Below are 27,705 nucleotides of genomic sequence, written 5' to 3' on the forward strand. Positions count from 1 at the left end.
ATGACCACACTGTTTCTCTCACACACTCTCTGACTGTAAATGACCATCCTGTTTCTCTCTCACACTCTCTAACTGTAAATGACGACACTGTTTCCCTCACACTCTCTAAGTGTAAATGACCACCCTGTTTCTCTCACACACTCTCTGACTGTAATTGACCACGCTGTTTCTCTCAAACTCTCTCACTGTAAATGACCATGCTGTTTCTCTCACACTCTCTCATTGTAAATGACCACAAAGTTTCTCTCACACTCGCTCACTGTAAATGACCACACTGTTTCTCTCACACACTCTCTGACTGTAAATGACCATCCTGTTTCTCTCTCACACTCTCTAACTGTAAATGACGACACTATTTCCCTCACACTCTCTAAGTGTAAATGACCACCCTGTTTCTCTCACACACTCTCTGACTGTAATTGACCACGCTGTTTCTCTCACACTCTCTCACTGTAAATGACCACACTGTTTCTCTCACACTCTCTCACTGTAAATGACCCCGCTGTTTCTCTCTCACTCTCTCACTGTAAATGACCACACTGTTTCTCTCTCACTCTTTCACTGTAAATGACCACGCTGTGTCTCACACTCTCACTGTAAATGACCACGCTGTTTCACTCACACTCTCACTGTAAATGACCACGCTGTTTCTCTATCACTCTCCCACTGTAAATGACCACGCTGTTTCTCTCAAAATCTCTCACTGTAAATAACTACACTCTTTCTCTCACACCCTCTTACTGTAAATGACCCCGCTGTTTCTCTCTCACTCTCTCACTGTAAATGACCACTCTGTTTCCCTCACGCTCTCTCACTGTAAATGACCACGCTGTTTCTCTCACACTCTCTCACTGTAAGTGACCATACTGTTTCCCTCACAGACTCTCACTGTAAATGACCATGCTGTTTCTCACACTCTCACTGTAAATGACCATGCTGTTTCCCTCACACTGTCTCACTGTAAATGACCACACTGTTTATCTCACACTCTCTCACTGTAAATGGCCATGCTGTTTCTCTCTCACTCTTTCTCTGTAAAGGACCACGATGTTTCTCTCACACTCTCTCACTGTAAATGACCACACTGTTTCTCTCTCAAACTCTCTGACTGTAAATGACCAGGCTGTTTCTCACACTCTCACTGTTAATGACCACGCAGTTTCTCTCAAACTTTCTCACTGTACATGACCACGCTGTTTCTCTCTCACACTCTCTCACTGTAAATGACAACGCTGTTTCTAACACTCTCTCACTGTAATTGACCACGCTGTTTCTCTCACACTCTCTCACTGTAAATGACCACACTGTTTCTCTCTCACACTCTCTCACTGTAATTGACCACGCTGCTTCTCTCTCACTCTCTCACTGTAAATGACCACGTTGTTTCTCTCTCACACTCTCACAATAAATGACCACGCTGTTACTCTCTCACTCTCTCATTGTAAATGGTATCACTCCTCTCCCACTCACCCCCTGTAAATGAAAACGTTGTTGCTCATGCAATATCTCTTTGTAAATAGCCCTGCTCCTCTCATGCTCTCTCACTGTAATTGACCACGTTGTTTCTTTCATCCTCTCTCCTTGTAAATGACCACATTGTGTCTCTCACACTCCATCACTGTAAATGTCCACACTTTCTCTCATACTCTCTCACTGTAAATGAGCACACTGTTTCCCTCACACTCTCTCACTGTAAATGACCACACTGTTTCCCTTAAACTCTCTCACTGTAAATGACCACACTGTTTCCCTCATACTCTCTCACTGTAAATGACCACACTGTTTCCCTGACACTCTCTCACTGTAAATGACCACGCTGTTTCCCTTAACCTCTCTCACTGTAAATGAACACACTGTTTCCCTCACACTCTCTCACTGTAAATGACCACGCTGTTTCACTCTCACTCTCTCACTATCAATGACCACACTGTTTCCCTGAAACACTCTCACTGTAAATGACCACACTGTTTCTCTCTCACTCACTCACTGTAAATGACCATGCTGTTTCCCTCACACTCTCTCACTGTAATTGACCACACTGTTTCACTCACACTCAATCACTGTAAATTGCCACGCTGTTTCCCTCACACTCTCTCACTGTTAATGACCACGCTGTTTCCCTCACACTCTCTCACTGTAAATGACCACACTGTTTCTCTCTCACTCTCTCACTGTAAATAACCACGCTGTTTCCCTCACACTTTCTCACTGTAAATGACCACACTGTTTCCCTCACATACTCTCACTGTAAATGACCATGCTGTTTCTCACACTCTCACTGTAAATGACCATGCTGTTTCCGTCACACTCTCTTCATGTAAATGACCTCACTGTTTCTCTCACACTCTCTCACTGTAAATGACAACACTGTTTCTCTCTCACACTCTCTGACTGTAAATGACAACGCTGTTTCTCAAACTCTCACTGTAAATGACAACGCTGTTTCACTCAGACTCTCACTGTAAATGACCATGCTGTTTCTCTCACACTTTCTCCCTGTAAATGACCACACTGTTTCTCCCAAACTCTCACTCTGTAAATGACCACGCTGATTCTCCCATAATCTCTCACTGTAAATGACCACGCTGATTCTCACACCCTCACTGTAAATGACCACGCTGTTTCGCTCAGACTCTCACTGTAAATGACCACGCTGTTTCTCACACCCTCACTGTAAATGACCACGCTGTTTCACTCAGACTCTCAATGTAAATGACCACACTGTTTCTCTCACACATTCTCTCACTGTAAATGATGACGCTGTTTCTCTCACACTTTCTCACTGTAAATGACCACGCTGATTCTCTTGCACTCTTTTACTTTAAATGACCTCACTGTTTCTCTCTCACACTCTCTCACTGTAAATGACAACGCTGTTTCTCACTCTCTCACTGTAAATGACCACGCTGTTTCTCTCTAACTCTCTCACTGTAAATGACCACACTGTTTCTCTCACACTCTCTCACTGTAAATGACCACACTGTTTCTCTCACACTCTCTCACTGTAAATGACCACGCTGCTTCTCTGTCACTCTCTCACTGTAAATGACCACGTTGTTTCTCTCTCTCACTCTCACAATAAATGACCACGCTGTTTCTCTCTCACTCTCTCATTGTAAATGGTATCATTCCTCTCCCACTCACCCCCTGTAAATGAAAACGTTGTTGCTCATGCAATATCTCTTTGTAAATAGCCCTGCTCCTCTCATGCTCTCTCACTGTAATTGACCACGTTGTTTCTTTCATCCTCTCTCCTTGTAAATGACCACATTGTGTCTCTCAAACTCTCTCACTGTAAATGACCATGCTGTTTCTCTCACACTCTCTCATTGTAAATGACCACAAAGTTTCTCTCACACTCGCTCACTGTAAATGACCACACTGTTTCTCTCGCACACTCTCTGACTGTAAATGACCATCCTGTTTCTCTCTCACACTCTCTAACTGTAAATGACGACACTGTTTCCCTCACACTCTCTAAGTGTAAATGACCACCCTGTTTCTCTCACACACTCTCTGACTGTAATTGATCACGCTGTTTCTCTCTCACTCTCACAATGTAAATGACCACACTGTTTCTCTCACACTCTCTCACTGTAAATGACCACGCTGTTTCTCTCTCACTCTCACAATGTAAATGACCACACTGTTTCTCTCACGCTCTCTCACTGTAAATGACCCCGCTGTTTCTCTCTCACTCTCTCACTGTAAATGACCACACTGTTTCTCTCTCACTCTTTCACTGTAAATGACCACGCTGTGTCTCACACTCTCACTGTAAATGACCACGCTGTTTCACTCACACTCTCACTGTAAATGACCACGCTGTTTCTCTATCACTCTCCCACTGTAAATGACCACGCTGTTTCTCTCAAAATCTCTCACTGTAAATAACTACACTCTTTCTCTCACACCCTCTTACTGTAAATGACCCCGCTGTTTCTCTCTCACTCTCTCACTGTAAATGACCACTCTGTTTCCCTCACGCTCTCTCACTGTAAATGACCACGCTGTTTCTCTCACACTCTCTCACTGTAAGTGACCATACTGTTTCCCTCACAGACTCTCACTGTAAATGACCATGCTGTTTCTCACACTCTCACTGTAAATGACCATGCTGTTTCCCTCACACTGTCTCACTGTAAATGACCACACTGTTTATCTCACACTCTCTCACTGTAAATGGCCATGCTGTTTCTCTCTCACTCTTTCTCTGTAAAGGACCACGATGTTTCTCTCACACTCTCTCACTGTAAATGACCACACTGTTTCTCTCTCAGACTCTCTGACTGTAAATGACCAGGCTGTTTCTCACACTCTCACTGTTAATGACCACGCAGTTTCTCTCAAACTTTCTCACTGTACATGACCACGCTGTTTCTCTCTCACACTCTCTCACTGTAAATGACAACGCTGTTTCTAACACTCTCTCACTGTAATTGACCACGCTGTTTCTCTCACACTCTCTCACTGTAAATGACCACACTGTTTCTCTCTCACACTCTCTCACTGTAATTGACCACGATGCTTCTCTCTCACTCTCTCACTGTAAATGACCGCGTTGTTTCTCTCTCACACTCTCACAATAAATGACCACGCTGTTACTCTCTCACTCTCTCATTGTAAATGGTATCACTCCTCTCCCACTCACCCCCTGTAAATGAAAACGTTGTTGCTCATGCAATATCTCTTTGTAAATAGCCCTGCTCCTCTCATGCTCTCTCACTGTAATTGACCACGTTGTTTCTTTCATCCTCTCTCCTTGTAAATGACCACATTGTGTCTCTCACACTCCATCACTGTAAATGTCCACACTTTCTCTCATACTCTCTCACTGTAAATGAGCACACTGTTTCCCTCACACTCTCTCACTGTAAATGACCACACTGTTTCCCTTAAACTCTCTCACTGTAAATGACCACACTGTTTCCCTCATACTCTCTCACTGTAAATGACCACACTGTTTCCCTGACACTCTCTCACTGTAAATGACCACGCTGTTTCCCTTAACCTCTCTCACTGTAAATGAACACACTGTTTCCCTCACACTCTCTCACTGTAAATGACCACGCTGTTTCACTCTCACTCTCTCACTATCAATGACCACACTGTTTCCCTGAAACACTCTCACTGTAAATGACCACACTGTTTCTCTCTCACTCACTCACTGTAAATGACCATGCTGTTTCCCTCACACTCTCTCACTGTAATTGACCACACTGTTTCACTCACACTCAATCACTGTAAATGGCCACGCTGTTTCCCTCACACTCTCTCACTGTTAATGACCACGCTGTTTCCCTCACACTCTCTCACTGTAAATGACCACACTGTTTCTCTCTCACTCTCTCACTGTAAATAACCACGCTGTTTCCCTCACACTTTCTCACTGTAAATGACCACACTGTTTCCCTAACAAACTCTCACTGTAAATGACCATGCTGTTTCTCACACTCTCACTGTAAATGACCATGCTGTTTCCGTCACACTCTCTTCATGTAAATGACCTCACTGTTTCTCTCACACTCTCTCACTGTAAATGACAACACTGTTTCTCTCTCACACTCTCTGACTCTAAATGACAACGCTGTTTCTCACACTCTCACTGTAAATGCCCACGCTGTTTCACTCAGACTCTCACTGTAAATGACCATGCTGTTTCTCTCACACTTTCTCCCTGTAAATGACCACACTGTTTCTCCCAAACTCTCACTCTGTAAATGACCACGCTGATTCTCCCATAATCTCTCACTGTAAATGACCACGCTGATTCTCTTACACTCTTTTATTGTAAATGACCGCACTGTTTCTCTCTCACACTCTCTCACTGTAAATGACAACACTGTTTCTCACACTCTCACTGTAAATGACCACGCTGTTTCTCTCACACTCTCTCACTGTAAATGACCACACTGTTTCTCTTACACTCTATTACTGTAAATGACAACACTGTTTCTCTCTCACATCTCTCACTGTAAATGACAACGCTGTTTCTCACACTCTCTCACTGTAAATGACCACACTGTTTCTCTCTCACACTCTCTTACTGTAAATGACCACGCTGCTTCTCTCTCACTCTCTCACTGTAAATGACCACGTTGGTTCTCTCTCTCACTCTCACAATAAATGACCACGCTGTTTCTCTCTCACTCTCTCATTGTAAATGGTATCACTTCTCTCCCACTCACCCTCTGTAAATGACAACGTTGTTGCTCCTGCAATATCTCTTTGTAAATAGCCCTGCTCCTCTCATGCTCTCTCACTGTAATTGACCACATTGTTTCTTTCATCCGCTCTACTTTTCCATGACCACATTGTGTCTCTCACACTCCATCACTGTAAATGACGACACTTTCTCTCACACTCTCTCTCTGTAAATCACGACACTGTTTCCCTCACACTCTCTCTCTGTAAATGACGACACTGTTTCCCTCACACTCTCTCTCTGTAAATGAACACAGATTTTCTCAAACACTCTCTCACTGTAAATGACCACACTGTTTCTCTCACACTCTCTCACTGTAAATGACCACGCTGATTCTCTCACACTCTCTCACTGTAAAAGACCACGCTGTTTCTCTCACAATCTCTCACTGTAAATGACCACGCCGTTTCTCTCACACTGTAAATGACCACGCTGTTTCACTCTGATTCTCTCTCTGTAAATGACCACGTTGTTTCTCTCACCCTCTCACACTGTATATGACCACGCTGTTTCTCTCACACTCTCTCACTCTAAATGACCACGCTGTTTCTCTCTCACTTTAAATGACCACGCTGTTTCTCTCACATTCTCTCACTGTAAATGACCACGCTGTTTCTCTCACATTCTCTCACTGTAAATGACCACGCTATGTCTCTCACACTCTCTCACTGTAATTGGCCACACTGTTTCTCTCTCACTCTCTCACTGTAAATGACCACGCTGTTTATCTCTGATTCTCTATCTGTAAATGACAACGCTGTTTCTCTTACATTCTCTCACTTTAAATGACCACGCTGCTTCTCTCTCACTCTCTCACTGTAAATGACCACGTTGTTTCTCTCTCACTCTCTCACTGTAAATGACCACGCTGTTTATCTCTGATTCTCTATCTGTAAATGACAACACTGTTTCTCTCTCACTCTCTCACTGTAATTGGCCACACTGTTTCTCTCTCACTCTCTCACTGTGAATGGCCACGCTGTTTCTCACACTCTCACTGTCAATGTCCACGCTGTTTCTCTCTCACTCTCTCACTGTAAATAACCATGCTGTTTCTCACACTCTCACTGTCAATGTCCACGCTGTTTCACTCACACTCTCACTGTAAATGACCACGCTGTTTCTCTCTCACTCTCTCACTGTAAATGACCACGCTGTTTCTCTCTCACTCTCTCACTGTAAATGACCACTCTGTTTCTCTATTATTCTCTGACTGTAAATGACCTCGTTGTTTCTCTCTCACTCTCTCACTGTAAATGACCACGCTGTTTCTCTCACACTCTCTCACTGTAAATGACCACGCTGTTTCTCTCTCAAACCCTCACTGTAAATGACCACGCTGTTTCCCTCACACACTCTCACTGTAAATGACCACAATGTTTCTCTCACTCTCTCTCACTGTAAATGAGTACACTGTTTCTCTGACTCTCTCTCACTGTAAATGGCCATGCTGTTTCACTCTCACACTTTCTCTGTAAATGACCACACTGTTTCTCTCTCACACTCTCTGACTGTAAATAACCACACTGTTTCTCTCACACTCTCTCACTGTAAATTACCACGTTGTTTCCCTCACACTCTCTCACTGTAAATGACCACGCTGTTTCTCTAACACTCTCTCACTGTAAATGACGACACTGTTTCTCTCTCACACTCTCTGACTGTAAATGAGCACGCTGTTTCTCACAATCTCACTGTAAATGACCACGCTGTTTCACTCAGACTCTCACAGTAAATGACCACGCTGTTTCTGTCACACTTTCTCACTGTAAATGACCACGCTGATTCTCTTACACTCTTTTACTGTAAATGACCACACTGTTTCTCTCTCACACTCTCTCACTGTAAATGACAACGCTGTTTCTCACACTCGCACTGTAAATGACCACGCTGTTTCTCTCACACTCTCTCACTGTAAATGACCACACTGTTTCTCTCACACTCTCTCACTGCAAATGACCACACTGTTTCTCTCACACTCTCTCTCACTGTAAATGACCACACTGCTTCTCTCTCACTCTCTCACTGTAAATGACCAAACTGTTTGACTCTGATTCTCTCACTGTAAATGACCACGTTGCTTCTCTCTCACTCTCTCACTGTAAATAACCACGTTGTTTCTCTCTCACACTCTCACAATAAATGACCACGCTGTTTCTCTCTCACTCTCGCATTGTAAATGGTATCACTCCTCTCCCACTCACCCCCTGAAAATGACAACGTTGTTGCTCCTGCACTATCTCTTTGTAAATAGCCCTGCTCCTCTCATGCTCTCTCACTGTAATTGACCACATTGTTTCTTTCATCCTCTCTCCTTGTAAATGATCACATTGTGTCTCTCACACTCCATCACTGTAAATGACCACACTTTCCCTCACACTCTTTCACTGTAAATGACCACACTGTTTCCCTCACACTCTCTCACTGTAAATGACCACGCTGTTTCCCTTAAACTCTCTCATTGTAAATGACCACACTGTTTCCCTCAAACTCTCTCACTGTAAATGACCACGCTGTTTCCCTTAATCTCTCTCACTGTAAATGACCACACTGTTTCCCTCACACTCTCTCACTGTAAATGACCATGCTGCTTCACTCACACTGTCTCACTGTAAATGACCACACTGTTTCTCTCACACTCTCTCACTGTAAATGGCCACACTGTTTCTCTCTCACACTCTCTGACTGTAAATGACAAGGCTGTTTCTCACACTCTCACTGTAAATGACCACGCTGTATCACTCACACTCTCACTGTTAATGACCACGCAGTTTCTCTCACACTTTCTCACTGCACATGACCACTCTGATTCTCTTGCACTCTCTCACTGTAAATGACCACACTGTTTCTCTCACACTCTCTCACTGTAAATGACCACGCTGTTTCTCTCTCACACTCTCTCACTTTAAATGACCACGCTGTTTCTCTCTCACTCTCTCACTGTAAATAACCACGCTGTTTCACTCATACTCTCTCACTGAAAATGACCACACTGTCTCTCTCACACTCTCTCACTGTAAATGACCATGATGTTTCCCTCACACTCTCTCACTGTAAATGACCGCACTGTTTCTCTCACACTCGCTCACTGTAAATAACCACGCTGTTTCCCTCACACTCTCTCACTGTAAATGACCACTCTGTTTCCCTCACACTCTATCACTGTTAATGACCACACTGTTTCTCTCTCACTCTCTCACTGTAAAAAACCACGCTGTTTCCCTCACACTCTCTCCCTGTAAATGACCACACTGTTTCTCACACTCTCACTGTAAATGACCATGCTGTTTCCGTCACACTCTCTTCATGTAAATGACCACACTGTTTCTCTCTCACACTCTATGACTGTAAATGAGCACGCTGTTTCTCTCACTCTCACTGTAAATGAACACGCTGTTTCACTCAGACTCTCACTGTAAATGACCACGCTGTTTCTCTCACACTTTCTCACTGTAAATGACCACGCTGATTCTCTTACACTCTTTTACTGTAAATGACCACACTGTTTCTCTCTCACACTCTCTCACTGTAAATGACAATGCTGTTTCTCACACTCTCACTGTAAATGACCACACTGTTTCTCTCACACTCTCTCATTGTAATTGACCACACTGTTTCTCTCTCACACTCTCTCACTGTAAATGACCACGCTGCTTCTCTCTCACTCTCTCACTGTAAATAACCACGTTGTTTCTCTCTCACACTCTCACAATAAATGACCACGCTGTTTCTCTCTCACTCTCGCATTGTAAATGTTATCACTCCTCTCCCACTCACCCCCTGTAAATGACAACGTTGTTGCTCCTGCACTATCTCTTTGTAAATAGCGCTGCTCCTCTCATGCTCTCTCACTGTAATTGACAACATTGTTTCTTTCATCCTCTCTCCTTGTAAATGACCACATTGTGTCTCTCACACTCCATCACTGTAAATGACCACACTTTCCCTCACACTCTTTCACTATAAATGACCACACTGTTTCCCTCACACTCTCTCAATGTAAATGACCACGCTGTTTCCCTTAAACTCTCTCACTGTAAATGACCACACTGTTTCCCTCAAACTCTCTCACTGTAAATGACCACGCTGTTTCCCTTAAACTCTCTCACTGTAAATGACCACGCTGTTTCCCTTAAACTCTCTCACTGTAAATGACCACGCTGTTTCCCTTAAACTCTCTCACTGTAAATGACCACACTGTTTCCCTCACACTCTCTCACTGTAAATGACCATGCTGTTTCTCTCTGATTCTCTCACTGTAAATGACCATGCTGTTTCTCTCTCACTCTCTCACTGTAAATAATCATGCTGTTTCACTCATACTCTCTGACTGTAAATGACCACACTGTTTCTCTCACACTCGCTCACTGTAAATGACCACGCTGTTTCCCTCACACTCTCTCACTGTAAATGACCACACTGTTTCTTTCTCACTCTCACACTGTAAATGACCACGCTGTTTCCCTCACAATCTCTCACTGTCAATGACCACACTGTTTCTCTCCCACTCTCTCACTGTAAATAACCACGCTGTTTCTCTCTCACACTCTCAATGTAAATGACCATGCTGTTACCCTCACACTCTATCACTGTAAATACCATACTGTTTCTCTCACTCTCTCTCACTGTAAATGGCCATGCTGTTTCACTCTCACTCTTTCTCTGTAAATGACCGCGCTGTATCTCTCACACTCTCTCACTGTAAATGACCACACTGTTTCTCTCTCACACTCTCTGACTGTAAATGACCACGCTGTTTCTCACACTCTCACTGTAAATGACCACGTTGTTTCACTCAGACTCTCACTGTAAATGATCACGCTGTTTCTCTCACACTTTCTCACTGTAAATGACCACACTGTTTCTCTCTCACACTCTCTAACTGTAAATGACAACGCTGTTTCTCACACTCTGACTGTAAATGACCACGCTGTTTCTCTCACACTCTCTCACTGTAAATGACCACACTGTTTCTCTCACACTCTTTCACTGTAAATGACCGCACTGTTTCTCTCTCACACTCTCTCACTGTAAATGACCACGCTGCTTCTCTCTCACTCTCTCACTGTAAATGACCACGTTGTTTCTCTCTCACACTCTCACTGTAAATGACCACGCTGTTTCACTCAGACTCTCACTGTAAATGACCACGCAGTTTCTCTCACACTTTCTCACTTTAAATGACCATGCTGATTCTCTTGCACTCTTTTACTGTAAATGACCTCACTGTTTCTCTCTCACACTCTCTCACTGCAAATGACAACGCTGTTTCTCTCTCACTCTCTCACTGTAAATGACCACACTGTTTCTCTCTCACTCTTTCACTGTAAATGACCACGCTGTTTCACTCACACTCTCACTGTAAATGACCGCACTTTTTCTCTATCACTCTCCCACTGTAAATGACTACGCTGTTTCTCTCAAAATCACTCACTGTAAATGACTACGCTCTTTCTCTCACACCCTCTCACTGTAAATGACCCCGCTGTTTCTCTCTCACTCTCTCACTGTAAATGACCACACTGTTTCCCTCACACTCACTCACTGTAAATGACCACGCTGTTTATCTCTCAGTCTCTCACTGTAAATGACCATACTGTTTCCCTCACAGACTCTCACTGTAAATGACCATGCTGTTTCTCACACTCTCTCACTGTAAATGACCATGCTGTTTCCCTCACACTGTCTCACTGTAAATGGCCACACTGTTTCTCTCTCACACTCTCTGACTGTAAATGACCAGGCTGTTTCTCACACTCTCTCACTTTAAATGACCACGCTGTTTCTCTCACACTCTCACTGTAAATGACCACCCTGTTTCTCTCACACTCTCTCACTGTAAATGACCACGCAGTTTCTCTCACACTCTCACTGTAAATGACCACACTGTTTCTCTCACACTCTCTCACTGTAAATGACCACACTGTTTCTCTCACACTCTCTCACTGTAAATAACCACGCTGTTTCTCTCTCACACTCTCAATGTAAATGACCATGCTGTTACCCTCACACTCTATCACTGTAAATACCATACTGTTTCTCTCACTCTCTCTCACTGTAAATGGCCATGCTGTTTCACTCTCACTCTTTCTCTGTAAATGACCGCGCTGTATCTCTCACACTCTCTCACTGTAAATGACCACACTGTTTCTCTCTCACACTCTCTGACTGTAAATGACCACGCTGTTTCTCACACTCTCACTGTAAATGACCACGTTGTTTCACTCAGACTCTCACTGTAAATGATCACGCTGTTTCTCTCACACTTTCTCACTGTAAATGACCACACTGTTTCTCTCTCACACTCTCTAACTGTAAATGACAACGCTGTTTCTCACACTCTCACTGTAAATGACCACGCTGTTTCTCTCACACTCTCTCACTGTAAATGACCACACTGTTTCTCTCACACTCTTTCACTGTAAATGACCGCACTGTTTCTCTCTCACACTCTCTCACTGTAAATGACCACGCTGCTTCTCTCTCACTCTCTCACTGTAAATGACCACGTTGTTTCTCTCTCACACTCTCACTGTAAATGACCACGCTGTTTCACTCAGACTCTCACTGTAAATGACCACGCAGTTTCTCTCACACTTTCTCACTTTAAATGACCATTCTGATTCTCTTGCACTCTTTTACTGTAAATGACCTCACTGTTTCTCTCTCACACTCTCTCACTGCAAATGACAACGCTGTTTCTCTCTCACTCTCTCACTGTAAATGACCACACTGTTTCTCTCTCACTCTTTCACTGTAAATGACCACGCTGTTTCACTCACACTCTCACTGTAAATGACCGCACTTTTTCTCTATCACTCTCCCACTGTAAATGACTACGCTGTTTCTCTCAAAATCACTCACTGTAAATGACTACGCTCTTTCTCTCACACCCTCTCACTGTAAATGACCCCGCTGTTTATCTCTCACTCTCTCACTGTAAATGACCACACTGTTTCCCTCACACTCACTCACTGTAAATGACCACGCTGTTTCTCTCTCAGTCTCTCACTGTAAATGACCATACTGTTTCCCTCACAGACTCTCACTGTAAATGACCATGCTGTTTCTCACACTCTCTCACTGTAAATGACCATGCTGTTTCCCTCACACTGTCTCACTGTAAATGGCCACACTGTTTCTCTCTCACACTCTCTGACTGTAAATGACCAGGCTGTTTCTCACACTCTCTCACTTTAAATGACCACGCTGTTTCTCTCACACTCTCACTGTAAATGACCACCCTGTTTCTCTCACACTCTCTCACTGTAAATGACCACGCAGTTTCTCTCACACTCTCACTGTAAATGACCACACTGTTTCTCTCACACTCTCTCACTGTAAATGACCACACTGTTTCTCTCACACTCTCTCACTGTAAATGACCACGCTGCTTCTCTCACACTCTCTCACTGTAAATGACCACACTGTTTCTCTCTCACACTCTCTCACTGTAAATGACCACGCTGCTTCTCTCTCACTCTCTCACTGTAAATGACCACGTTATTTCTCTCTCACACTCTCACAATAAATGACTACGCTGTTTCTCTCTCACTCTCTCATTGTAAATGGTATCACTCCTCTCCCCCTCACCCCCTGTAAATGAAAACGTTGTTGCTCCTGCAATATCTCTTTGTAAATAGCCCTGCTCCTCTCATGCTCTCTCACTATAATTGACCACATTGTTTCTTTCATCCTCTCTCCTTGTAAATGACCACATTGTGTCTCTCACACTCCATCACTGTAAATGACCACACTTTCTCTCATACTCTCTCACTGTAAATAAGCACACTGTTTCTCTCTCACTCTCTCACTGTAAATGACCACACTGTTTCCCTCACGCTCTCACACTGTTAATGACCACACTGTTTCCCTTAAACTCTCTCACTGTAAATGACCACACTGTTTCCCTGTCACTCTCTGACTGTAAATGACCACGCTGTTTCCCTTAAACTCACTCACTGTAAATGACCACACTGTTTCTCTCTCTATCTCTCACTCTAAATAACCATGCTGTTACACTCATACTCTCTCACTGAAAATGACCACACTGTCTCTCTCACACTCGCTCACTGCAAATGACCATGCTGTTTCCCTCACACTCTCTCACTGTAAATGGCCGCGATGTTTCCCTCACACTCTCTCACTGTTAATGACCACACTGTTTCTCTCTCACTCTCTCACTGTAAATAACCACGCTGTTTCCCTCACACTCTCTCACTGTAAATGACCACATTTTTTCGCTCACACACTCTCACTGTAAATGACCATGCTGTTTTTCACACTCTCACTGTAAATGACCATGCTGTTTCACTCAGACTCTCACTGTAAATGACCACGCTGTTTCTCTCACACTTTCTCACTGTAAATGACCGCACTGTTTCTCCCAAAATCTCACTCTGTAAATGACCACGCTGATTCTCCCATAATCTCTCACTGTAAATGACCACGCTGATTCTCTTACACTCTTTTACTGTAAATGACCAGACTGTTTCTCTCTCACACTCTCTCACTGTAAATGACAACACTTTTTCTCACACTCTCACTGTAAATGACCACGCTGTTTCTCTCACACTCTCTCACTGTAAATGACCACACTGTTTCTCTTACACTCTATTACTGTAAATGACCACACTGTTTCTCTCTCACATCTCTCATTGTAAATGACAACGCTGTTTCTCACACTCTCACTGTAAATGACCACACTGTTTCTCTCTCACACTCTCTCACTGTAAATGACCACGCTGCTTCTCTCTCACTCTCTCACTGTAAATGACCACGCTGTTTCTCTCTCACTCTCTCATTGTAAATGGTATCACTCCTCTCCCACTCACCCCCTGTAAATGACAACGTTGTTGCTCCTGCAATATCTCTTTGTAAATAGCCCTGCTCCTCTCATGCTCTCTCACTGTAATTGACCACATTGTTTCTTTCATCCACTCTCCTTGTAAATGACCACATTGTGTCTCTCACACTCCATCACTGTAAATGACCATACTTTCTCTCACACTCTCTCAGTGTAAATGACCACACTGTTTCCCTCACACTCTCTCTCTGTAAATGAACACACATTTTCTCTAACACTCTCTCACTGTAAATGACCATGTTGTTTCTCTCACACTCTCTCACTGTAAATGACCACGTTGTTTCTCTCACACTCTCACACTGTATATGACCACGCTGTTTCTCTCACACTCTCTCACTGTAAATGACCACGCCGTTTCTCTCACACTGTAAATGACCACGCTGTTTCACTCTGATTCTCTCACTATAAATGACCACGCTGTTTCTCTCTCAGTCTCTCACCGTAAATAACCAAGCTGTTTCTCTCACATTCTCTCACTGTAAATGAACACGCTGCTTCTCTCACATTCTCTCACTGTAAATGAGCACGCTGTTTCTCTCACACTCTCTCACTGTAAATGACCACGCTATGTCTCTCACACTCTCTCACTGTAATTGGCCACGCTGTTTCTCTCTCACTCTCTCACTGTAAATGACCACGCTGTTTATCTCTGATTCTCTATCTGTAAATGACAACGCTGTTTCTCTTACATTCTCTCACTGTAAGTGACCACGCTGTTTCTCCCTGATTCTCTCACTGTACATGACCACGCTGTTTCTCTCTCACTCTCTCACTGTAAATAACCACGCTTTTTCCCTCACAGTCTCTCACTGTAAATGACCACACTTTTTCCCTCACACACTCTCACTGTAAATGAACATGCTGTTTTTCACACTCTCACTGTAAATGACCATGCTGTTTCACTCAGACTCTCACTGTAAATGACCACGCTGTTTCTCTCACACTATCTCACTGTAAATGACCGCACTGCTTCTCCCAAACTCTCACTCTGTAAATGACCACGCTGATTCTCCCATAATCTCTCACTGTAAATGACCACGCTGATTCTCTTACACTCTTTTACTGTAAATGACCAGACTGTTTCTCTCTCACACTCTCTCACTGTAAATGACAACACTGTTTCTCACACTCTCACTGTAAATGACCACGCTGTTTCTCTTACACTCTATTACTGTAAATGACCACACTGTTTCTCTCTCACATCTCTCACTGTAAATGACAACGCTGTTTCTCACACTCTCACTGTAAATGACCACACTGTTTCTCTCTCACACTCTCTCACTGTAAATGACCACGCTGCTTCTCTCACACTCTCTCACTGTAAATGACCACACTGCTTCTCTCTCACTCTCTCACTGTAAATGACCACACTGTTTGACTCTGATTCTCTCACTGTAAATGACCACGCTGCTTCTCTCTCACTCTCTCACTGTAAATAACCACGTTGTTTCTCTCTCACACTCTCACAATAAATGACCACGCTGTTTCTCTCTCACTCTCGCATTGAAAATGTTATCACTCCTCTCCCACTCACCCCCTGTAAATGACAACGTTGTTGCTCCTGCACTATCTCTTTGTAAATAGCGCTGCTCCTCTCATGCTCTCTCACTGTAATTGACCACATTGTTTCTTTCATCCTCTCTCCTTGTAAATTACCACATTGTGTCTCTCACACTCCATCACTGTAAATGACCACACTTTCCCTCACACTCTTTCACTGTAAATGACCACACTGTTTCCCTCACACTCTCTCAATGTAAATGACCACGCTGTTTCACTTAAACTCTCTCACTGTAAATGACCACGCTGTTTCCCTTAAACTCTCTCACTGTAAATGACCACGCTGTTTCCCTTAAACTCGCTCACTGTAAATGACCACACTGTTTCTCTCTCACTCTCTCACTGTAAATAACCACGTTGTTTCCCTCACACTCTCTCACTGTAAATGACCATGCTGTTTCTCTCTGATTCTCTCACTGTAAATGACCATGCTGTTTCTCTCTCACTCTCTCACTGTAAATAACCATGCTGTTTCACTCATACTCTCTGACTGTAAATGACCACACTGTTTCTCTCACACTCGCTCACTGTAAATGACCACGCTGCTTCCCTCACACTCTCTCACTGTAAATGACCACGCTGTTTCTTTCTCACTCTCACACTGTAAATGACCACGCTGTTTCCCTCACAATCTCTCACTGTCAATGACCACACTCTTTCTCTCCCACTCTCTCAATGTAAATAACCACGCTGTTTCTCTCTCACACTCTCAATGTAAATGACCATGCTGTTACCCTCACACTCTATCACTGTAAATACCATACTGTTTCTCTCACTCTCTCTCACTGTAAATGGCCATGCTGTTTCACTCTCACTCTTTCTCTGTAAATGACCGCGCTGTATCTCTCACACTCTCTCACTGTAAATGACCACACTCTTTCTCTCTCACACTCTCTGACTGTAAATGACCATGCTGTTTCTCACACTCTCACTGTAAATGACCACGTTGTTTCACTCAGACTCTCACTGTAAATGATCACGCTGTTTCTCTCACACTTTCTCACTGTAAATGACCACACTGTTTCTCTCTCACACTCTCTAACTGTTAATGACAACGCTGTTTCTCACACTCTCACTGTAAATGACCACGCTGTTACTCTCACACTCTCTCACTGTAAATGACCACACTGTTTCTCTCACACTCTTTCACTGTAAATGACCACACTGTTTCTCTCTCACACTCTCTCACTGTAAATGACCACGCTGCTTCTCTCTCACTCTCTCACTGTAAATGACCACGTTGTTTCTCTCTCACACTCTCACTGTAAATGACCACGCTGCTTCTCTCACACTCTCTCACTGTAAATGACCACACTGTTTCTCTTACACTCTATTACTGTAAATGACCACACTGTTTCTCTCTCACATCTCTCACTGTAAATGACAACGCTGTTTCTCACACTCTCACTGTAAATGACCACACTGTTTCTCTCTCACACTCTCTCACTGTAAATGACCACGCTGCTTCTCTCTCACTCTCTCACTGTAAATGACCACGCTGTTTCTCTCTCACTCTCTCATTGTAAATGGTATCACTCCTCTCCCACTCACCGCCTGTAAATGACAACGTTGTTGCTCCTGCAATATCTCTTTGTAAATAGCCCTGCTCCTCTCATGCTCTCTCACTGTAATTGACCACATTGTTTCTTTCATCCACTCTCCTTGTAAATGACCACATTGTGTCTCTCACACTCCATCTCTGTAAATGACCATACTTTCTCTCACACTCTCTCAGTGTAAATGACCACAATGTTTCCCTCACACTCTCTCTCTGTAAATGAACACACATTTTCTCTAACACTCTCTCACTGTAAATGACCATGTTGTTTCTCTCACACTCTCTCACTGTAAATGACCACGTTGTTTCTCTCACACTCTCACACTGTATATGACCACGCTGTTTCTCTCACACTCTCTCACTGTAAATGACCACACTGTTTCTCTCTCACACTCTCTCACTGTAAATGACCACGCTGCTTCTCTCTCACTCTCTCACTGTAAATGACCACACTGTTTGACTCTGATTCTCTCACTGTAAATGACCACGCTGCTTCTCTCTCACTCTCTCACTGTAAATAACCACGTTGTTTCTCTCTCACACTCTCACAATAAATGACCACGCTGTTTCTCTCTCACTCTCGCATTGAAAATGTTATCACTCCTCTCCCACTCACCCCCTGTAAATGACAACGTTGTTGCTCCTGCACTATCTCTTTGTAAATAGCGCTGCTCCTCTCATGCTCTCTCACTGTAATTGACCACATTGTTTCTTTCATCCTCTCTCCTTGTAAATTACCACATTGTGTCTCTCACACTCCATCACTGTAAATGACCACACTTTCCCTCACACTCTTTCACTGTAAATGACCACACTGTTTCCCTCACACTCTCTCAATGTAAATGACCACGCTGTTTCACTTAAACTCTCTCACTGTAAATGACCACGCTGTTTCCCTTAAACTCTCTCACTGTAAATGACCACGCTGTTTCCCTTAAACTCGCTCACTGTAAATGACCACACTGTTTCTCTCTCACTCTCTCACTGTAAATAACCACGTTGTTTCCCTCACACTCTCTCACTGTAAATGACCATGCTGTTTCTCTCTGATTCTCTCACTGTAAATGACCATCCTGTTTCTCTCTCACTCTCTCACTGTAAAAAACCATGCTGTTTCACTCATACTCTCTGACTGTAAATGACCACACTGTTTCTCTCACACTCGCTCACTGTAAATGACCACGCTGTTTCCCTCACTCTCTCACTGTAAATGACCACGCTGTTTCTTTCTCACTCTCACACTGTAAATGACCACGCTGTTTCCCTCACAATCTCTCACTGTCAATGACCACACTGTTTCTCTCCCACTCTCTCAATGTAAATAACCACGCTGTTTCTCTCTCACACTCTCAATGTAAATGACCATGCTGTTACCCTCACACTCTATCACTGTAAATACCATACTGTTTCTCTCACTCTCTCTCACTGTAAATGGCCATGCTGTTTCACTCTCACTCTTTCTCTGTAAATGACCGCGCTGTATCTCTCACACTCTCTCACTGTAAATGACCACACTGTTTCTCTCTCACACTCTCTGACTGTAAATGACCACGCTGTTTCTCACACTCTCACTGTAAATGACCACGTTGTTTCACTCAGACTCTCACTGTAAATGATCACGCTGTTTCTCTCACACTTTCTCACTGTAAATGACCACACTGTTTCTCTCTCACACTCTCTAACTGTAAATGACAACGCTGTTTCTCACACTCTCACTGTAAATGACCACGCTGTTTCTCTCACACTCTCTCACTGTAAATGACCACACTGTTTCTCTCACACTCTTTCACTGTAAATGACCACACTGTTTCTCTCTCACACTCTCTCACTGTAAATGACCACGCTGCTTCTCTCTCACTCTCTCACTGTAAATGACCACGTTGTTTCTCTCTCACACTCTCACTGTAAATGACCACGCTGTTTCTCTCACACTCACTCACTGTAAATGACCACACTGTTTCTCTTACACTCTATTACTGTAAATGACCACACTGTTTCTCTCTCACATCTCTCACTGTAAATGACAACGCTGTTTCTCACACTCTCACTGTAAATGACCACACTGTTTCTCTCTCACACTCTCTCACTGTAAATGACCACGCTGCTTCTCTCTCACTCTCTCACTGTAAATGACCACGCTGTTTCTCTCTCACTCTCTCATTGTAAATGGTATCACTCCTCTCCCACTCACCCCCTGTAAATGACAACGTTGTTGCTCCTGCAATATCTCTTTGTAAATAGCCCTGCTCCTCTCATGCTCTCTCACTGTAATTGACCACATTGTTTCTTTCATCCACTCTCCTTGTAAATGACCACATTGTGTCTCTCACACTCCATCTCTGTAAATGACCATACTTTCTCTCACACTCTCTCAGTGTAAATGACCACAATGTTTCCCTCACACTCTCTCTCTGTAAATGAACACACATTTTCTCTAACACTCTCTCACTGTAAATGACCATGTTGTTTCTCTCACACTCTCTCACTGTAAATGACCACGTTGTTTCTCTCACACTCTCACACTGTATATGACCACGCTGTTTCTCTCACACTCTCTCACTGTAAATGACCACACTGTTTCTCTCTCACACTCTCTCACTGTAAATGACCACGCTGCTTCTCTCTCACTCTCTCACTGTAAATGACCACACTGTTTGACTCTGATTCTCTCACTGTAAATGACCACACTGCTTCTCTCTCACTCTCTCACTGTAAATAACCACGTTGTTTCTCTCTCACACTCTCACAATAAATGACCACGCTGTTTCTCTCTCACTCTCGCATTGCAAATGTTATCACTCCTCTCCCTCTCACCCCCTGGAAATGACAACGTTGTTGCTCCTGCACTATCTCTTTGTAAATAGCCCTGCTTCTCTCATGCTCTCTCACTGTAATTGACCACATTGTTTCTTTCATCCTCTCTCCTTGTAAATGATCACATTGTGTCTCTCAAACTCCATCACTGTAAATGACCATACTTTCCCTAACACTCTTTCACTGTAAATGACCACACTGTTTCCCTCACACTCTCTCACTGTAAATGACCACGCTGTTTCTCTTAAACTCTCCCACTATAAATGACCACACTGTTTCCCTTAAACTCTCTCACTGTCAATGACCACACTGTTTCCCTCAAACTCTCTCACTGTAAATGACCACGCTGTTTCTCTTAAACTCTCCCACTATAAATGACCACACTGTTTCCCTTAAACTCTCTCACTATAAATGACCACGCTGGTTCTCTCACACTCTCTCACCGTAAATGACCACGCTGTTTCTCACACTCTCTCACTGTAAATGACCACGCTGTTTCCCTCACAGTCTCTCACTGTAAATGACCACACTGTTTCCCTGACACTCTCTCACTTTAAATGACCACGCTGTTTCTCACACTCTCACTGTAAATGACCACGTTGTTTCACTCAGACTCTCACTGTAAATGATCACGCTGTTTCTCTCACACTTTCTCACTGTAAATGACCACACTGTTTCTCTCTCACACTCTCTAACTGTAAATGACAACGCTGTTTCTCACACTCTCACTGTAAATGACCACGCTGTTTCTCTCACACTCTCTCACTGTAAATGACCACACTGTTTCTCTCACACTCTTTCACTGTAAAAAACCACACTGTTTCTCACACACTCTCTCACTGTAAATGACCACGCTGTTTCACTCTGATTCTCTCACTGTAAATGAGCACGCTGTTTAACTCTGATTCTCTCACTGTAAATGACCACACTGTTTCTCTCACACTCGCTCACTGTAAATGACCACGCTGTTTCTCTCTCACTCTCTCACTGTAAATGACCACGCTGTTTCCCTCACACTCTCTCACTGTAAATGACCACACTGTTTCTCTCACACTCTCTCACTGTAAATGACCACGCTGTTTCCCTCACACTCTCTCACTGTAAATGACCACACTGTTTCTCTGACACTCTTTCACTGTAAATGACCACACTGTCTCTCTCACACTCTCTCACGTAAATGACCACACTGTTTCTCTCTCACTCTTTCACTGTAAATGACCACACTGTTTAGCTCACACTCTCTCACTGTAAATGACAACACTGTTTCCCTCACACACTCTCACTGTAAATGACAATGCTGTTTCTCACACTCTCACTGTAAATGACCACGCTGTTTCTCTCACACTCTTTCTCTGTAAATGACCACGCTGTTTCTCTCACACTCTCTCACTGTAAATGACCTCACTGTTTCTCTCTCACACTCTCTGACTGTAAATGACCACGCTGTTTCTCACACTCTCACTGTAAATGACCACGCTGTTTCACTCAGACTCTCACTGTAAATGACCACGCTGTTTCTCTCACACTTTCTCACTGTAAATGACCACGCTGATTCTCTTGCACTCCTTTACTGTAAATGACCTCACTTTTTCTCTCTCACACTCTCTCATTGTAAATGACAACGCTGTTTCTCACACTCTCACTGTAAATGACCACGCTGTTTCTCTCACACTTTCTCACTGTAAATGACCACACTGTTTCTCTCACACTCTCTCACTGTAAATGACCACACTGTTTCTCTCTCACACTCTCTCACTGTAAATGACCACACTGCTTCTCTCTCACTCTCTCACTGTAAATGACCACACTGTTTGACTCTGATTCTCTCACTGTAAATGACCACGCTGCTTCTCTCTCACTCTCTCACTGTAAATAACCACGTTGTTTCTCTCTCACACTCTCACAATAAATGACCACGCTGTTTCTCTCTCACTCTCGCATTGAAAATGTTATCACTCCTCTCCCACTCACCCCCTGTAAATGACAACGTTGTTGCTCCTGCACTATCTCTTTGTAAATAGCGCTGCTCCTCTCATGCTCTCTCACTGTAATTGACCACATTGTTTCTTTCATCCTCTCTCCTTGTAAATGACCACATCGTGTCTCTCACACTCCATCACTGTAAATGACCACACTTTCCCTCACACTCTTTCACTGTAAATGACCACACTGTTTCCCTCACACTCTCTCAATGTAAATGACCACGCTGTTTCACTTAAACTCTCTCACTGTCAATGACCACACTGTTTCCCTCAAACTCTCTCACTGTAAATGACCAATCTGTTTCCCTTAAACTCTCTCACTGTAAATGACCACACTGTTTCCCTCACACTCTCACTCTGTAAATGACCACGCTGTTTCCCTTAAACTCGCTCACTGTAAATGACCACACTGTTTCTCTCACACTCGCTCACTGTAAATGACCACGCTGTTTCCCTCACACTCTCTCACTGTAAATGACCACGCTGTTTCTTCCTCACTCTCACACCGTAAATGACCACGCTTTTTCCCTCACAATCTCTCACTGTCAATGACCACACTGTTTCTCTCCCACTCTCTCACTGTAAATAACCACGCTGTTTCTGTCTCACACTCTCAATGTAAATGACCATGCTGTTACCCTCACACTCTATCACTGTAAATACCATACTGTTTCTCTCACTCTCTCTCACTGTAAATGTCCATGCTGTTTCACTCTCACTCTTTCTCTGTAAATGACCGCGCTGTATCTCTCACACTCTCTCACTGTAAATGACCACACTGTTTCTCTCTCACACTCTCTGACTGTAAATGACCACGCTGTTTCTCACACTCTCACTGTAAATGACCACGTTGTTTCACTCAGACTCTCACTGTAAATGATCACGCTGTTTCTCTCACACTTTCTCACTGTAAATGACCACACTGTTTCTCTCTCACACTCTCTAACTGTAAATGACAACGCTGTTTCTCACACTCTCACTGTAAATGACCACGCTGTTTCTCTCACACTCTCTCACTGTAAATGACCACACTGATTCTCTCACACTCTTTCACTGTAAATGACCACACTGTTTCTCTCTCACACTCTCTCACTGTAAATGACCACGCTGCTTCTCTCTCACTCTCTCACTGTAAATGACCACGTTGTTTCTCTCTCACACTCTCACTGTAAATGACCACGCTGTTTCTCTCTCACTCTCTCACTGTAAATGACCACACTGTTTCTCTTACACTCTATTACTGTAAATGACCACACTGTTTCTCTCTCACATCTCTCACTGTAATTGACAACGCTGTTTCTCAAACTCTCACTGTAAATGACCACACTGTTTCTCTCTCACACTCTCTCACTGTAAATGACCACGCTGCTTCTCTCTCACTCTCTCACTGTAAATGACCACGCTGTTTCTCTCTCACTCTCTCATTGTAAATGGTATCACTCCTCTCCCACTCACCCCCTGTAAATGACAACGTTGTTGCTCCTGCAATATCTCTTTGTAAATAGCCCTGCTCCTCTCATGCTCTCTCACTGTAATTGACCACATTGTTTCTTTCATCCACTCTCCTTGTAAATGACCACATTGTGTCTCTCACACTCCATCACTGTAAATGACCATACTTTCTCTCACACTCTCTCAGTGTAAATGACCACACTGTTTCCCTCACACTCTCTCTCTGTAAATGAACACACATTTTCTCTAACACTCTCTCACTGAAAATGACCATGTTGTTTCTCTCACACTCTCTCACTGTAAATGACCACGTTGTTTCTCTCACACTCTCACACTGTATATGACCACGCTGTTTCTCTCACACTCTCTCACTGTAAATGACCACGCTGTTTCTCTCACACTGTAAATGACCACGCTGTTTCACTCTGATTCTTTCACTGTAAATGACCACGCTGTTTCTCTCTCACTCTCTCACCGTAAATAAACAAGCTGTTTCTCTCACATTCTCTCACTGTAAATGAACACGCTGTTTCTCTCACATTCTCTCACTGTAAATGAGCACGCTGTTTCTCTCACATTCTCTCACTGTAAATGAACACGCTGTTTCTCTCACATTCTCTCACTGTAAATGAGCACGCTGTTTCTCTCACACTCTCTCACTGTAAATGACCACGCTATGTCTCTCACACTCTCTCACTGTAATTGGCCACGCTGTTTCTCTCTCACTCTCTCACTGTAAATGACCACGCTCTTTATCTCTGATTCTCTATCTGTAAATGAGCACGCTGTTTCTCTCACACTCTCTCACTGTAAATGACCACGCTATGTCTCTCACACTCTCTCACTGTAAATGACCATGCTGTTTCTCACACTCTCACTGTCAATGACCACGCTGTTTCTCTCTCACTCTCTCACTGTATATGACCACGCTGTTTCTCTCTCAATCTCTCACTGTAAGTGACCACTCTGTTTCTCTATCATTCTCTCACTGTAAGTGACCACTCTGTTTCTCTATCATTCTCTCACTGTAAATGACCACGCTGTTTCTCTCTCACTCCCTCACTGTAAATGACCACGCTGTTTCCCTCGCACTCTCTCACTGTAAATGACCACACTGTTTCTCTCAGACTCTCTCACTGTAAATGACCACACTGTTTCTCTCACTCTCTCTCACTGTAAATGGCCATGCTGTTTCACTCTCACACTTTCTCTGTAAATGACCACACTGTTTCTCTCTCACACTCTCTGACTTTAAATAACCACACTGTTTCTCTCACACTCTCTCACTGTAAATAACCACGTTGTTTCCCTCACACTCTCTCACTGTAAATGACCACGCTGTTTTTCTCACACTCTCTCACTGTAAATGACCACACTGTTTCTCTCTCACACTCTCTGAATGTAAATGAGCACACTGTTTCTCACACGCTCACTGTAAATGAACACGCTGTTTCACTCAGACTCTCACTGTAAATGACCACGCTGTTTCTCTCACACTTTCTCACTGTAAATGACCACGCTGATTCTCTTACACTCTTTTACTGTAAATGACCACACTGCTTCTCTCTCACACTCTCTCACTGTAAATGACAACGCCTTTTCTCACACTCTCACTGTAAATGACCACGCTGTTTCTCTCACACTCTCTCACTGTAAATGACCACACTGTTTCTCTCACACTCTCTCACTGTAAATGACCACACTGTTTCTCTCTCACACTCTCTCACTGTAAATGACCACGCTGCTTCTCTCTCACTCTCTCACTGTAAATGACCACACTGTTTGACTCTGATTCTCTCACTGTAAATGACCACACTGCTTCTCTCTCACTCTCTCACTGTAAATAACCACGTTGTTTCTCTCTCACACTCTCACAATAAATGACCACGCTGTTTCTCTCTCACTCTCGCATTGCAAATGTTATCACTCCTCTCCCTCTCACCCCCTGTAAATGACAACGTTGTTGCTCCTGCACTATCTCTTTGTAAATAGCCCTGCTCCTCTCATGCTCTCTCACTGTAATTGACCACATTGTTTCTTTCATCCTCTCTCCTTGTAAATGACCACATTGTGTCTCTCACACTCCATCACTGTAAAAGACCACACTTTCCCTCCCACTCTTACACTGTAATTGACCACACTGTTTCCCTCACACTCTCTCACTGAAAATGACCACGCTGTTTCCCTTAAACTCTCTCACTGTAAATGACCACACTGTTTCCCTCAAACTCTCTCACTGTAAATGACCACGCTGTTTCTCTTAAACTCTCCCACTGTAAATGACCACACTGTTTCCCTTAAACTCTCTCACTGTAAATGACCACGCTGGTTCTCTCACACTCTCTCACCGTAAATGACCACGCTGTTTCTCACACTCTCTCACTGTAAATGACCACGCTGTTTCCCTGACACTCTCTCACTGTAAATGACCACGCTGTTTCCCTGACACTCTCTAACTGTAAGTGACCACGCTGTTTCTCACACACTCTCTAACTGTAAATGACCACGCTGTTTCAATCTGATTCTCTCACTGTAAATGAGCACGCTGTTTCAATCTGATTCTCTCACTGTAAATGACCACACTGTTTCTCTCACACTCGCTCACTGTAAATGACCACGCTGTTTCTCTCTCACTCTCTCACTGTAAATGACCACGCTGTTTCCCTCACACTCTCTCACTGTAAATGACCACACAGTTTCTCTCACACTCTCTCACTGTAAATGACCACGCTGTTTCCCTCACACTCTCTCAATGTAAATGACCACACTGTTTCTCTCACACCCTCTCACGTAAATGACCACACTGTTTCTCTCTCACTCTTTCACTGTAAATGACCACACTGTTTCTCTCACACTCTCTCACGTAAATGACCACACTGTTTCTCTCTCACTCTTTCACTGTTAGTGACCGCACTGTTTAGCTCACACTCTCTCACTGTAAATGACCACACTGTTTCCCTCACACACTCTCACTGTAAATGACAATGCTGTTTCTCACACTCTCACTGTAAATGACCACGCTGTTTCTCTCTCACTCTTTCTCTGCAAATGACCACGCTGTTTCTCTCACACTCTCTCACTGTAAATGACCACGCTGTTTCTCTCTCACTCCCTCACTGTAAATGACCACGCTGTTTCCCTCACACTCTCTCACTGTAAATGACCACACTGTTTCTCTCACACTCTCTCACTGTAAATGACCACAATGTTTCTCTCACTCTCTCTCACTGTAAATGGCCATGCTGTTTCACTCTCACACTTTCTCTGT

This window comes from Cetorhinus maximus, unplaced genomic scaffold, assembly GCF_964194155.1.
Source record: "Cetorhinus maximus unplaced genomic scaffold, sCetMax3.hap1.1 HAP1_SCAFFOLD_123, whole genome shotgun sequence".
Classification (NCBI taxonomy): domain Eukaryota; kingdom Metazoa; phylum Chordata; class Chondrichthyes; order Lamniformes; family Cetorhinidae; genus Cetorhinus; species Cetorhinus maximus.